Below are 10,259 nucleotides of genomic sequence, written 5' to 3' on the forward strand. Positions count from 1 at the left end.
ATCCCAAACAGATTCATCAATAGAACACAGAAAAGCTCTCATGCGAACCTTCCAAAAAGCATAATTACTACCATCAAAATATGGAGGTGCATTTAGGGATTGAGACCGATCCATTTCAAAAGGGAGTCAAGGATCACACAATGGTATTGAAACCAATAAAAGTGTACCCGCTCTGATACCAATTGAAAGTTCAAATATGTGTATAAACACCCCTGAACGTTTAGACCCCCAAATTACAATTTAACCAATTCAAGCATTATGTCAAACAACTAGTGTGCGGAAACTTAACATAAGCTATAATATGGAATTGGAAAAACTATCTAAGCCAAATTAAAATCACAACCCACAGCAGATAATAAAAAAGGCAAAGATAAAAGGGAAGGAAGATGCAAACACAGAGACAACACGCGATGTGTTATCGAAGAGGAAACCGAAGCCCTCGGCGTAAAACCTCTCCGCCCCCCTCCAAGCGGTAAACAATCCACTAGAAAATATAGTTGGGATACATGGACAGCAATAGACCCTCCAAGCCTAATCTACCCAGTGCACCTAAGCCCTCCAAGCTTCTTGCTCCAACGAGGTTGCACCGAACCTTTTTTTTTTCTAGCTTCCCGGATTCCGCTACTAAACCGTAGCATCAACCAATGAAGATTGGTTTCTTCCTAACTGCTTCCCAGAAATCCAAACAGCTCTCTCACAGTAATGAAAATGGTGAGAACAAGGTTTGGTAAGATGCCTCTCAAGAATTTGACAATGGAGAGGAAGAGAGTTGAGGAATTTGAAGAGACTCTAATGTATAGATTGTGGGTGAATTAATCTTGTTTTTCTTTAGGGTTTCTCTCTCAAAATTCTCTCTAGAAGCTCTCTTACATTTGTGGGTAAAAGGGGTATTTATACTGGAGTGGGAGAGGAATGTGAAACGTCAGGTTTTACAAAACAGGGGTGGCTCGCGGCTTGACCTCGCGGCTTGACTAAGTCGCGAGATAACCGTATAGCCAGTTGTCCTGTTTTGTCCTGTAGTGCTCCAGCTAGCATGACTGTTCACCTTCCGGCATGCTTGGCACGTGTGCTGCGTTTGGCGGCTCGCAGCCGCGAGTTACCCGAGAGGCCAAGCCGCGAGTCTCTGTTTTCTTGCACACTCTTGAGCAAACTTCACTCTATCTCACTCACTACCCTTACAACAAACCCACCTAAATACAGGGTTACTAAATGCTGAAATACAAGCAAATTTGGCACGGAATAAAGCCAATTAGATGGTTGAATAAATTCAACCTTACACAAATAAAAAAAGTACCATCATTAACACGGTTTTGGTAACTTACTATATGAACACAAGCATTAGGATGTGCAATAATAACTGGATATTCTACATAAAGTAGATTAGAATATTTTATTCGAATAAATGAAAAAAAAAAATCTCACTTTTACGATGTTTGGAAAAACCCCATTTCATATCTTTATATTGCCAGTTGTGGATCATTTAATTGGAATGAAATTTGGAGAAAGGCTCTATCTTGGAAGGTAGAATCCACTATAACACAAGTGCCTCAACTATAAGGATACCCTGGATAGGGGGAACTCCCTTTACTGGTCTCCTCGTAACTTGCAGAAGTGGATGTGGAATTAGCATCGGGATTTACACGAGCGAGCTCCAAAATGTTTTCAATCTCTTTAACCACCTCAACCATCATAGGCCTGTCAGATCCAGGATCTTTCACACACCTCATTGCCAGATCCACAAACTTTTTTAAACCTTTCATGGTTGTTCCCAAACCAATGGCTGGGTCAAGAAATTCATGAAGGTTGTATAAATCTTTTGTCTTATCCATTGTCTCCTGAACCTCTCTCACAATATATTTCCCATGCTCTATTGGCTTTCTTGCTGTTAACAGCTCCAACATTAGCACTCCAAAGCTATATACGTCACTTTTCTCAGTCAACTTATGGGTCATGTAATATTCTGGATCCATGTAGCCCTGCAGTTGATCAAATACATTCTTAGTGCTAGATTTTGATGTATTTTTGTGAAATTTAGATAATATTAAGACAAAAATTTTGAAACTTAAGCTTTTCCTCTTCAAGTAATTGGAAATCAAGAATGCCTAAACTACCATAAACTCATACTAGTACTTTTATGGTCCAACAGAAACCATCCCTACTCTGCAATGGCAGATTGTGGGATCATTAAATGAAAATCTCTTCCCCTCCAGATATTTGGTGGTTTTGGCAGTAATAGTAGGCAGAAAGAAATGCTTGCCCTGCCTATAACACTTACATAAATTTTTGTGCAGTATATAGTTGGTGTGGTGAATAGCTCCTACTGGTTACTTCGTTTTCCTAATTAGTTTAAGGCCTCCAGGTACTAGTAGAAGTATGTGTGCGTGAGTTTGAAAAAATCCCTTGCCAATGGCTGGCCCTAAAACTTTAGTGAAAGAGGGAAAAAAATTGGTAGCTATCTTTACATTTATCTACTTCATTCCTTGAAACATTCCTAGAAGCTCCACCTGGAATTTCAAAAAACTAAACTTGATCATTCCTAAAAAATGGTTATCTACTTCATTCCTTTACATTTATCTACTTAACCAAGTTTATCTTGCTATTACTTTTACTTTAGAAAAGATGCCTGACTAAAGTCGATTTTCATTATATATTTTTGGGATCTCTTTTTTGTTGTTGTTGGGTTTGCAAAATTTGGGACTTCTTAGGTCCAGCCGATGAAACAAAAATTTTGGAGGTTTCCTAGTTAGTTTCAGAATCCTATATTAGCTAGAAGAATAATAAGGAGGTGCAATGGTCCTTATAAATAGAGCTGTGGCGTAGCCCTTTTTTTTTTTTTTTTTTTTTTTTGTGCATAAGAATTAATTAGAAGACAGTTTTCCTAGAGAGAGTTGGAGACTAAGCTTTGTTTAGTACGTTAGTGTGAGAGAACCTTTAGGTGTATTGGGGATTTTGGTTAGTTTATATTTGTGAGGTTCATGAGAGTTTGGACTGTGGTTGTAATTATCATTGATAGTGGATATTTTTGGTCGGTGTTGCCTGTGGATGTAGACATGGAGTTTGCCAAATCATGTCACATTTTATGTATTGCTTTGCTTACCTTTTATTATTTTATGTGTTTTTCACAAGGACAATCCATTGAAGGTGAGCAATATATAGAGCAGATGCCTAGCTAAATAATGAGAATCATTTCTAAATTTGGTAAAATCCAGTAATACTTTTATACAAGACTAGAGAGCATTGGGTTGAGTTTCTGTCCAAATCCAGATCTAGTAATTTCATTGTTAGATGCTCCTAGACTGACCAGATTCTGATGTTTATATTATCAATTAAGGAACATAACAAATGCATTATTTTTGTTGAAGTAGAGGTAAAAGGATCCTGAACTAACCATTGTCCCTTTAACTTGAGTGACAACATGACTTCCTTCACTGTCATCAATTGGCTTGGAGATTCCAAAATCAGAAACTTTAGCATTTAATGACTCATCCAGGAGGATGTTGTTTGATTTTATGTCCCTATGTATAATAGGTGGATTGGCAAATTCATGAAGATAGGCTAGACCTCTGGCTGCACCAAGGGCCACTCTAAGTCTCCTCATCCAATCTAACCTGATCCCTGACTTCCCTGTAGACAATATGTTAGTTTTCAACTAAGAGAAAAAAATGAATTAGGATTCAGTATCTTTTGACTTCAAAAACTTTGTTTGAGGTTTCAGGGTGGTTCATTATGTACTGACACAGGAATGAGAATCTGACAAATACTTTCATTGGTGCATGTCAAGCTAGATGTCAGCATGTCAATTTTGCAATTGGACAATGAGGTACACTCAAAATATTTAAACCCTTATATTAACTGGCAAGTGGAATTCTGATGCACGGATATTGTTACAAAGGAAAAGGGTTTGGGTGGTAGAATTCCTAGCATATAGTCATCAAATCCTTTGGCACAATTTTATCAAAATTGTCAACCTAGAACTCATTTTATTCTCTACAAGAGAAGTGATCAGGGTCAGGCTAAAGACAAATTGCAGTATTTGCCAAGTTATTTAATTCCTCTCATGTCATCTTTGGATGAGAGCATTATTGGTAGACTACAAAATTTTATAGTTATGCTACTATCAGATTTTTCTATTGCTTTTGTAGGTAGATGCAAGGTGTATGGCCTAACAATTATTGACTTAATGTTAATTACTTCAAATGCCAGTGAATTGAATAATTCAATGTGATTATCAATTACGTGAGAAATTGAAGTGTCAAAAATACTATAATTCTTATTGAGTGGAGGAGGAAAATGGATGAAAGTACCTGAAAGACTATCCTTTAGACTACCATTTGAAACATACTCATACACCAGAATTTGTTCACCTTTCTCAAAACAAAACCCCAGAAGGATGACAAGATTCTTATGATGGACCCTTGATAAAAGTTCAATCTCAGTTTTGAACTCAAGCCCTCCCTGCATAGATTCTTTTTTAGCCCGTTTAATGGCAATCAGTTGCCCAGTAGGAAGAGAACCTTGATAAACCTGTATAAATGTTGACAAACAAGACATTTAGTGACAGCAATTGTTTGGAAAATTAGCAACAAGGTTCAAAAGCTGGTCTTAAATAAAATTAAATAGTTAAAATTAAAAACTTAAAAATAAAGGAAGGATTACAAGTGGCAAAACGCAAAACAAATTTGAAATTTGAAAACAATTTTCATATTTTTACCCCTGGAATATAAAAGATTGGTCATGCATATTGACATACATTTATATGATATACTACTGAGGGACAATCAAAACTGACCTTCCCATAGCCGCCTGATCCAATCTCATTGGCTACTCAAAAATGTTTGGTGTATTTCTCAAGCTCTTTAAGGGAAAACCACCCCACACCTTTTACCTTAATAACACTACCACCCCTACTGCTCTGGTCCAATTGTGCTGCTTTATTTGACATGAATTAGAAAAATAACCCTACGAATCCCATATGATTAGCCAAAAAGTGCAAAATAAAAACAAAAACCCATCTTACAAAAGTGACTGGTGTGTTCAATTGCTCTTTTTGCTCTTTTCTTTGTGTGGAGAACATAAACCCCTGCAAGGAGTATTACCAGCAGCAGAATGGAACCGCCAACTACAACTTCAATCACAATACTACTTCTTGATGACTTTTTTGATTCTGTTGGCATGAAGAGAGATGCATTAAGATAATTACTAAAAAACGCAGAAATTTTATCATTTAAACACAAAATTACCTGTATATTTCTCATACTTATCACCGATAAAATAGAAAGGTCCAAAAAGTTGGGGTGGAGGCTTGAAAGTCTGGTTGCTAAGCATGAACCCAATACTAGAAATTCCCGTTAGATTGAAACTGACTTGGCCATAAGGAAAGACTTTTAGCTTCACTTCAAGGTACTTAGATGAAGCCGTAATGGGATTACTCAGAGTTAGAGAGACTGAATCCACAGGAAGTTGATGGGAGTGAAAAGAATCCATGAGAGATTTCTCAAGTATGTTGTAGTAAGTATTGTTCCCCAAGTCCGAGAAGGACAAAGTTTGGAAGAAGAGGGTTCCTGTGTATGGATATGCACACCTACAGTAAGGGCTTGAAATCTGATCTGAACTGCAGGGAACAGGCTCACAATCAATTTTTTGTGTCAAATATGAGGCATTGGAGAGGGAAACTGTGCAGTAACTACTTAGATTTCCTGTCACCTCACAGATTGGGTTATCCTCCAGTCTGTAGAAGATAATACAGTGTTACCACAATAATGAGACATAACTATTATAGGCTATAAAACAATGAGTACATTTTCTTGGAAATTTAACTTCCAAAAAAACTAGCTGGTCCTTTCAATACTATAAAATAGAATGGGCCAAAGTTACTAGGAAATTCATCTTACTTCAATGTACCATTGTATGCTTCCTTTCCATCTAAGTGATGAATAAAATTGAACTGCAAATCGATGAGTTTGAGTTGGTTGCTATGGGTGGTGCCAATAACCAAGGACCCATTGAGCTTGTTTTTCTTTATTACCCTGTTACGACATGTCAGAATAATTTCCTTATAATCATCATCCATTGCAATGAGTGTAACTACCCTCCTTAGGCTTCATACAAAAGAATTACTAATTTATTCAATTTGGATTTCTCAACATCCATTGCAATGAGTGTAATGCTACTTTAGACAAGTTGATAGCCTGATACTCACACAGTCTGTAGAAGGGGTAAGTTGAATAGGGCAACTGGAAATTGTCCTTGAAGTTGTGTGTTTTCCATTATTCTGCCATGCAAGGTAGACAGGTTTTACATTAGTATTGAATAATTTAAACTTGAGGCCAAAAAGAAAAGCACATTTCTCCTCATATCCTGGAAAATAAACATCTTTGTTTCACACAAATGCATGTTTGAGTAGAGACACACACATTGAGAGAGAGAGAGAGAGAGAGAAAATACAATGTTGTCAAAGACTGTAAGGTTGGGAACCATGGAGGAGCGTCTGATCCATCAAAGGTATTATTACTGATATCCCTGCCAAAATCATCTCAGTCAACAAATGAAACTCAAAACCAAGAGAACTAGATATTGTTAGGCGACTGAGCATCTTCTTTGGTGGGCTGTAAAGGCTTAAATGATTATTTTTGTGATAAGTCTAACAAACAATTTACTTAAGCCCACACTAACATTGATATTCATATGTTAGTATGTCATTATTACTTACACGTAGTTGAGGAAGATCATGCCAGTAAGGTTGGGCAGAGGACCAGTCAGTTTATTGTTGGACAAGAACCTGAAAAAAACTATATATCATCAAAAAGCAAGCCTTATAAAGTTTCCATACCAGGTCATAATAACCTTTCTCAAGCAAATATATAGCTTAATTTGGCATGTCTCTTTTTCCTTCTTACATCTGACTAAGGTTTGTAAGATTGTTGAAGTTTGAAGGCACGGGTCCACTTAATGCATTCCCATCAATGCGCCTATAGCCAAAAACAAATATTAAACAACAATAACTTATCAGAAATCCATAGCCAATAGAAATCTCTAGTAAATTTTCTGGAGTGTGTGACAGATACTCACAACACCTCCAAGGCTTGCACAAGTCCAAGGGTGGAAGGAATGCTGCCAGTCAGTAGGTTGCCATCCAAGAGCCTGCCAGAAGAATCAATGAGTTGATAGAAAGTTATGTAGAAATTCCAAAATATATTTTGTTAAAAAGCAAAAGATGATGCAAAATATCTACTCTGCATGCATGCGTGTGTGTGTTCTGTCCATCTAAGGGAGACTACTACAAATAAAGAAAGTCATGGTTAACATTACCACAATATATCAAGATGCAATTCTAGGAGACAATACCTCTTCACTAAAAAATTAAAAAAGAAAAAAAATGGGCGTAACATGTGAAAGAAGCTATTAATGAATAATGATTAAACACGAAACAGAAAAATAATGTAAGTTTAGTAGGGCTATTAGATATATATTATCTATATACATATGCATTTTAACAATATTGAAGTAACCAAATAATGCATATATCTTCTCATGTAACTTGATTATACCAAGAGATTCCAGATATTAGAAGTATAACTAATCTTACACATGTATCAGGGGCATTTCTGAGTTGAAAAGCTGAGGTGGGATCGTTCCTGAAAGATTATTCTGTCCAAGATGACTGATGATAAGAGACAGAATCTTAGATGGTTGTTATAGTTGGGGAAAATAAAGTCATAGGATGAAAAAAATTAAATCAAATCTGATAAATTATTGATTGTTCCCAAAGCTTAAAACTGTTATAAAATAGTGAATTCAATCATTTAATCATTATTTTAACACTACCTATGCGTGTGGGCCCTAACTCCCCTTTTATGAGTGGAGCCCCACGTGAGGTTTGGAACTTTTTAAATGAGAGCTAGAGTAGAGATGAAGTTCAAATTAAATATCTTTTGCTCTGATACTATAATAAATTAATGATTCTCCCAAAAACTTAACCTGTTAGGAAATGGTGAATTTAATAACTTAATTGTTATTCTAACAAGCTCATTTCACAAAGAGAGTTGACATACAAGTGTCTGGCATTAAGTAGCATATCAAGACCACATGTGATCCCATCAGAGATTGGAATGGGTCCATTAAGCTGGTTGTCAGTTAGATCAAGCCAAAGAAGACTGGATAGATTACCAATTGAAGGCGGAATTTGTCCACTAAATTGATTAGAATTCAGAGATCTGCAGATGAAAGCAACAAAGTGTTTCAAATTTCACAGTATGTTAGCCCTTTCATTTTACTGCACTAAAAATAGAAGAAACTCGGAGTGAATTATGTTTATATATGTACACAAACATACATTACAGACAGAGATGGTAAATTTTCAGGACTTACTAGTAGACCCTTCATCTAAAGTTGTGTCATTTATTACATGGAAGATAGCATTCATAAGGAATTTGATTCATATTGTCCTTTGCAGTAAAACATTTGAATTCTTGAAGAAATTACAGAGTCAGAATCCTTACAGATAGAGTAGCTGCCGTAGAGATCCTATTGTGTCAGGAATAGGACCTGAGAAGCTGCACCCAACTAGGATTCTGATATGCAAATAAGAAAGAAACATAGTAAATTAGGAAGATCTTTACCATCCAACTTGAGTTCCAGCACAGACTGTTAATAACAATCAATATTTTCTTACAAGTTCAATAGTTTCTTCAAATTCCCAATTGATCGTGGGATTGGTCCTGTCAGGCCCTTGTTGTAAGATAGATCCCTATATGAAAGAAGCTAGTCAGGAATGCATTACTAAACTTACTGATCAAGTTACTACCAAATAAGCATGTGGAATTGAGATTTTCATTTGATTTAGTTAGGACATTTTAAAAGAAAGTAAAATCTCCAATCATTGTTTTTGTGATATAATTGCCTAAATCGGCCACAGTGAGATCCACATCTCAATGACCATGAGGCTGGAGGCATGAGTAATACTCCCCATAACTTCCACAAACATTAAGCAGTGAATTTTTATATTTTTGAGCACTGCAGTTTCTTGTAGCAGAATGGTGGTTCAGGGATATCAGTTGGAAATTGAATCTGAAGACTTAAATAACAAAGGCAAAGTGAACATAGAAAACATACAGAGTCTTTAATTCAGATAACATTACGAAATCTCCAGACAGCGAGCCTGTCAAACCAATGCTTGATAACATTCTGAAATGATACAAAGTCAGCTTTATATCAAAATTTGGAATTGTCATGAACAAGCAAACGTGCCAACAAAAACTTGAAAGCGAAAACCAAGCAGAAAGCTTACATGGAGGTGACACGTGAATTTGTGCACCCAATTCCTTCCCATCCCTTGCCACAAGGATCCGGACCCACCCAATTGGGTGGTGTATTCTGCCACATACTCTTGAGAGAAAGCAAAGCAACATCTGCATACGGATATTAAAAACATCATAACTCAATCTCCAAATTATCAAACAAGACTATCTAATATATAGTTCAAAATAGATTGAAGATTCACGTAAATTGGAAGGACGTGTAACATTAGCTAAGGCCCTGTGATGGAATTATGGAAAAAAAAAAAAAAAAAAAAAAAAAAAAAAAAAAAAAAAAACATAACGTGGCAAAAAAAAAAAACAAATTGATACCAAAATTTATGTTACTTCAGCAATCCAAATAGCCAAAATAAAGAACCTCTTTATTGGTGATGCATCTTAGTGTTGACTAAGTATTTCCTAGAGTCATGTGCTGCCGAATAACTAACCATACGATTTGTACTGCTCAGATTCCAGAAACTGACATGAATCTTGAGTAAAACAAATCGTTGTTCAAAGTACAAAAGCTTTGTCTCTCATATTCCAACCAAACTAATACTATAACAGTAACACAAACTAACAAGATGATAGAAATGAACTGAACTTACAGTCTTGATTTTCTGTCTCGGCTGCTATAGCTGAAAATATGATGAAAACAAGCAGTAGGAACAGCTGACTTCTTTGAACCATTACTAAACAAACCGTAGTTATCACTCTGAGGACTGTATCAAGTTGGATAACAAAATCTTTCGGAAACTGAGATCACCCATATATCTAATATATTAAGCAGAGTAAAGCTATCTTTGGACAAAACTCAATAGCTAGCAAAGTTTGTTTAAATTTGTAACCAACTGTTTCTTATATATTAACTAGTATTACTACATGAGTATATAAGAACTTGCAAGGAACTTCTCTGCTCGCATTATCGCGTATATTGCAATGCGGAACAATTCACCAGTCATGATC

General features: G+C 36.1%; 1 pseudogene; it reads right to left on the reverse strand.

The window, feature by feature from the left end:
- Nucleotides 1-1,342: 1,342 nt before the first annotated feature.
- LOC126716123 (leucine-rich repeat receptor protein kinase HPCA1-like) lies at nt 1,343-10,259 on the reverse strand (annotated as a pseudogene).

The sequence above is a fragment of the Quercus robur genome, chromosome 2 (genome assembly GCF_932294415.1).
Source record: "Quercus robur chromosome 2, dhQueRobu3.1, whole genome shotgun sequence".
Classification (NCBI taxonomy): Eukaryota; Viridiplantae; Streptophyta; class Magnoliopsida; order Fagales; family Fagaceae; genus Quercus; species Quercus robur.